Raw genomic sequence first — 6,566 nt, forward strand, 5'->3', positions numbered from 1 at the left:
CTTCAGCCTGAAAAGCTGGAACCCAAAGCGGAAAAGTGCGTCTTCATAGGTTACCCAAAAGAGACAGTTGGGTACACCTTCTATCTCAAATCCGAGGGCAAAGTGTTTGTTGCTAAGAACGGAACTTTTCTCGAGAAGGAGTTTCTCTCGAGAGAATTGAGTGGGAGGAAGATAGAACTTGACGAGGTTGTCGAACCTCTCATCCCTCTGGATGGTGGCGCAGGGCAAGGGGAAACCTCTGTCGTTGCGACGCCGGTTGAGGAGGAAGTTAATGATGATGATCATGAAACTCCAGTTCAGGTTTCTGTTGAACCACGCAGGTCGACGAGATCACGCGCTGCTCCAGAGTGGTACGGTAATCCCGTCTTATCAATCATGTTGTTAGACAACAATGAACCTGCAAATTATGAAGAAGCAATGGTGGGCCCAGATTCCAACAAATGGCTAGAAGCCATGAAATCCGAGATAGGATCCATGTATGAGAACAAAGTGTGGACTTTAGAGATACTACCTGAGGGCCGCAAGGCTATTCAGAACAAATGGATCTTTAAGAAGAAGACGGACGCTGACGGTAATGTGACCGTTTATAAAGCTCGACTTGTGGCAAAGGGTTTTTCACAAGTTCCAGGAGTTGACTACGATGAGACCTTCTCACCCGTAGCGATGCTTAAGTCCGTCAGAATCATGTTAGCAATAGCTGCATTTTTCGATTATGAAATCTGGCAGATGGATGTCAAAACGGCATTCCTTAATGGTTTCCTTAAGGAAGAGTTGTATATGATGCAACCCGAAGGTTTTGTCGATCCTAAAAATGCTAACAAGGTGTGCAAGCTCCAGCGATCCATTTATGGACTGGTGCAAGCATCTCGGAGTTGGAACAAACGCTTTGATGAGGTGATCAAAGCATTTGGGTTTATACAAGTGGTTGGAGAATCTTGTATTTACAAGAAAGTGAGTGGGAGCTCTGTGGCATTTCTAATATTATATGTGGATGACATATTACTGATTGGAAACAATATAGAGCTTTTGGAGAGCATAAAAGGTTACTTGAATAAAAGTTTCTCTATGAAGGACCTAGGAGAAGCTGCTTACATACTAGGCATTAAGATCTATAGGGATAGATCAAAACGCCTGATAGGACTTTCACAAAGCACATACCTTGATAAAGTTTTGAAGAGGTTCAAAATGGAACAGTCCAAGAAAGGGTTCTTGCCAGTGTTACAAGGTACGAGATTGAGTAAGACTCAGTGCCCAGCAACTGATGAAGATAGAGAGCATATGCGCTCCGTCCCCTATGCTTCAGCCATATGCTCTATCATGTATGCAATGCTGTGCACTAGACCGGATGTTAGCCTGGCCATAAGTATGGCAGGTAGGTTCCAGAGTAATCCAGGAGTGGATCACTGGACGGCGGTCAAGAATATCCTGAAGTACCTGAAAAGGACTAAGGAGATGTTTCTCGTGTATGGAGGTGACGAAGAGCTCGCCGTAAAAGGTTACGTCGATGCAAGCTTTGACACAGATCCGGACGACTCTAAGTCGCAAACCGGATACGTATTTATTCTTAATGGGGGTGCAGTAAGCTGGTGCAGTTCCAAGCAAAGCGTCGTAGCAGATTCTACATGTGAAGCAGAGTACATGGCTGCCTCGGAGGCAGCTAAGGAGGGTGTCTCGATGAAGCAGTTCATGACGGATCTTGGAGTGGTGCCAAGTGCACTGGATCCAATAACCTTGTTCTGTGACAACACTGGTGCCATTGCTTTAGCAAAGGAACCAAGGTTTCACAAGAAGACCAGACACATCAAACGACGCTTCAACCTCATCCGCGACTACGTCGAGGAGGAGGACGTAAATATATGCAAAGTGCACACGGATCTGAATGTAGCAGACCCGCTGACTAAACCTCTTCCACGGCCAAAACATGATCGACACCAGAACTGTATGGGTGTTAGATTTATTACAATGTAAATCACATAGTGATGTGAGGGCTAGATTATTGACTCTAGTGCAAGTGGGAGACTGTTGGAATTATGCCCTAGAGGCAATAATAAATGTATAGTTATTATTATAATTCCTGTATCAAGATAATAGTTTATTATCCATGCTATAATTGTATTGAATGAAGACTCATTTACATGTGTGGATACATAGACAAAACACCGTCCCTAGCATGCCTTTAGTTGGCTAGCCAGTTGATCGATGATAGTCAGTGTCTTCTGATTATGAACAAGGTGTTGTTGCTTGATAACTGGATCACGTCATTGGGAGAATCACGTGATGGACTAGACCCAAACTAATAGACGTAGCATGTTGATCGTGTCATTTTGTTGCTACTGTTTTCTGCGTGTCAAGTATTTATTCCTATGACCATGAGATCATATAACTCACTGACACCGGAGAAAGGCTTTGTGTGTATCAAACGTCGCAACGTAACTGGGTGACTACAAAGATGCTCTACAGGTATCTCCGAAGGTGTTAGTTGAGTTAGTATGGATCAAGACTGGGATTTGTCACTCCGTGTGACGGAGAGGTATCTCGGGGCCCACTCGGTAATACAACATCACACACAAGCCTTGCAAGCAATGTAACTTAGTGTAAGTTGCGGGATCTTGTATTACGGAACGAGTAAAGAGACTTGCCAGTAAACGAGATTGAAATAGGTATGCAGATACTGACGATCGAATCTCGGGCAAGTAACATACCAAAGGACAAAGGAAATGACATACGGGATTATACGAATCCTTGGCACTGAGGTTCAAACGATAAGATCTTCGTAGAATATGTAGGATCCAATATGGGCATCCAGGTCCCGCTATTGGATATTGACCGAGGAGTCTCTCGGGTCATGTCTACATAGTTCTCGAACCCGCAGGGTCTGCACACTTAAGGTTTGACGTTGCTTTATGCGTATTTGAGTTATATGGTTGGTTACCGAATGTTGTTCGGAGTCCCGGATGAGATCACGGACGTCACGAGGGTTTCTGGAATGGTCCGGAAACGAAGATTGATATATAGGATGACCTCATTTGATTACCGGAAGGTTTTCGGAATTACCGGGAATGTACCGGGAAATGACGAATGGGTTCCGGGAGTTCACCGGAGGGGGGCAACCCACTCCGGGAAAGCCCATAGGCTTTTGGGGGACACACCAGCCCTTAGTGGGCTGGTGGGACAGCCCCAAGGGAGCCTATGCGCCAAGATAAGAAAATCAAAGGAAAAGAAAAAAAAAGAGGGAAGAAGTGGGAAGGGAGGGGGACTCCTCCCACCAAACCAAGTCCAACTCGGTTTGGGGGGGAGTCCTCCCCCCCTTGGCTCGGCCGACCCCTTGGGGATCCCTTGGACCCCAAGGCAAGGTCCCCCTCCCTCCTCCTATATATATGGGGCTTTTAGGGCAGATTTGAGACGACTTTCTCACGGCTGCCCGACCACATACCTCCATAGTTTTTCCTCTAGATCACGTTTCTGCGGAGCTCGCGCGGAGCCCTGCTGAGACGAGATCATCACCAACCTCCGGAGCGCCGTCACGCTGCCGGAGAACTCTTCTACCTCTCCGTCTCTCTTGCTGGATCAAGAAGGCCGAGATCATCGTCGAGCTGTACGTGTGCTGAACGCGGAGGTGCCGTCCGTTCGGTACTAGATCGTGGGACTGATCGCGGGATTGTTTGCGGGGCGGATCGAGGGACGTGAGGACGTTCCACTACATCAACCGCGTTCTCTAACGCTTCTGCTGTACGATCTACAAGGGTACGTAGATCACTCATCCCCTCTCGTAGATGGACATCACCATGATAGGTCTTCGTGCGCGTAGGAAAATTTTTGTTTCCCATGCGTCGTTCCCCAACAAATAGATATGGCAGTAAATGTACTAACATATTTGTATCTAAAGATATGTGCACCTGAACATATTAGTAACTGAAAAATGCAATAGAAATGAACACTTGTTAAAAATGCAGAAGTGAAAATAGGAGGGCCGGCCGGCGGCGGCGGGAGGGAGGCCGGGGCTGCGGAGGGCCGGCCGGGGCGGCGACGCTGCGGAGAGCCGGCGGGGACGGGGCGGCGCTGCGGAGGGGCGGCGGGAGTGGGGGCGGCCGGGGCGTGCGCGGCGGCGAGCGCGGCGGGAGCGGGGCCGGCAGGGGCGAGCGCGGGCCCGGCAGGGGCGAGCGCGGGGGCCGGCAAGGGCGAGCGCGGGGGCGGCGAGAGCGGGGCCGGCAGGGGCGAGCGCGGGGGCGGCCGGGGCGTGCGCGGCGGCGGGCGCGGCGGCGGCCGGGGCCTCCATGGCGGCGAGGCGGGCGCGAGGAGGCGGCGGCTGGAGACGGAAGCGGGATGAAAATCCCTCCCGCGCTGGAGAGGAAGTGGAGTGCGGGATGGGGACAGTTTCTCCCCCCAACCCTCACTTCTACAGGCTGCGATGGCGTTTGCGGGTTGGACCTTTAAAAAAATGTACGGGTTTAAGGGTTCTAGTCTACGTCGTTTTGTCGACAAAAACTGTAAAAAAACGATTATTTTTAAGAATTTGAGGGTTTGAGGGTTCTACTAGACTTGCTCTTAAAAGTGTCAAAAATGTGCAATTCTCAATCCTTAAAACTAGTTTTTGTTTTAAAGGTTTGAGGGTTCTACTAGACTTGCTCTTAGGCACCCGTAACTAGGGCGCTTCTTCACATTATCCTTTTGTGGCCGGTGTCGCTGGCCGCTCCGTCCCCGACCACCCCCTCTTCTCCTCCTAGCACACGTTCTAGATATGATTCCTCCCATCCACCTTGAGCCATAGTGATCCTCCCATTCTTCCTCTACATCCTCCAACAACGTCCTGGTCCAAGGAATCTAGTAGGAAGATCTGCTTGTTCTCTTCCATCAAAATTATCCACCGGTAATTCCCTAGCCATGGCGAGAGCTTGTGGCTATCCCCTTCCAATTTCTCACGGCAATATACCCAGGAGGTCCAACCGAACAATCGCTCGTCGTCAGTTTCAGCGGGGAAACGTTGCTTGCCTTTGCCCGGAGATGCCCTGCCATGGCCACACCTCTTGTGTGCTGGGGTGCCTCTTTCATGGCTTCTGTGTGTCTAGGCTACCTCCCGCTTGTGCGGTGAGCTACGACGGTTAGTACATCTTCATCGACGGGATCTGTCGTGCAACAGAATGATGTCGGTGCCCTCGGCTCCTCTATACTATGCTTTGGGCCAGAGATTAGAGATGGCTGAAGCTAGCACAGGGAGGCAAAATTTGTGTTTTGACCCTTTTAATGAAGTAAATCGAGATCTGACCCTTGTTTGCAAAAAAATTGAGATATGATCCTTTTCTTACCGCTGGGCCCATGACGGTAGGATATAACAACCTACCGCCAAGGTCCCTGGTGATAGAAAAAGGGGCCACATCAATGCAGTGCATCCCTACCGTCATAGATGTTGACGGTAACATATGCAACCCTATTACCAAGGTGTCTCGCGGTAGGGTGCGTGCACACACTATGTCTGAAACTTAGAAATTTTTACGATAGGGTGCGCAACCCTACCGCTAGAGAACTTAGCGGTAAGTTGTTATACCCTACCGCTATAGAAGTCCTCACAGAAGGAAAAAAGCTCAGATCCTGATTTTTTTTGTAAGCGAGGATCAGATCTTGATTTAATTCAACAAAAGAATCAAAACATGAAATTTAGCCGACCATGGACCCCTTTTGTATGCCACACAGGTGAAAGGGTAAGCAACTGACAACCCCCAAACCCGTGTTATTTTAAGTTTTAACTAGGCACGTGGCCCATTTTCCATCTAATCTGTTTTTACCATAGTTATTTAATTTTAAAATATTAGGCTAGTCATAATGAAATTATCATAAGTAGTATCATACATGATAATTAGGCCATTTTAATGAGGCGATGTAGAATTAATTGTAGAAAGAGATGGTTAAGTATCATATCATGATACCGTACCATATTAAATTATGTGCTACTATGTGTTATGCATATCCATAAATAAACTATCTTATAATACTAACATGATACTATGCACTATAAATATAGGATCATACACTAGTATCATAATCAAAGCCTGTCGTTCGAAGAAAGCATGATAAGGGCTCTTGACTTTTACCAACTCAAAAGTCATGAACTCACACTGGTAGTTAAATTTTGTGTCTAAAGCGACGTCGGGTATGATTCGTCCAATTGGATATGCTGACTTTCCAGACACGTTTCTGTGAAAAACCATGGTTGATGATTGAAACTTGCTTTCAAAAAGATTTATGTGTCGAAACATGTCATAATATAAGATGCTGATACTACTTTTCCATCCATGAATACCTTTGTAAGCGTATAACCCCCAACTTGAGGTGCTGCTACCAGGGGAAGACCACCTAGGTTGTCAACCCGAGGAGGATGATCCTCTCTACTCCAAGTGATTGAGTATTCATACCAATTTAAGTATGTTGGGACAGCCAGCTGAACCATATTGATGACTCTATAGTAACTAGTTAGCATGCACGTGCAACGCACGACTAACCGAATAATTTATAAATTGCTTTTTATATTAAAATTTTTAGTATATATATATATGCAAAAATATTGAAACACA

This window comes from Hordeum vulgare, chromosome 2H, assembly GCF_904849725.1.
Source record: "Hordeum vulgare subsp. vulgare chromosome 2H, MorexV3_pseudomolecules_assembly, whole genome shotgun sequence".
NCBI lineage: Eukaryota > Viridiplantae > Streptophyta > Magnoliopsida > Poales > Poaceae > Hordeum > Hordeum vulgare.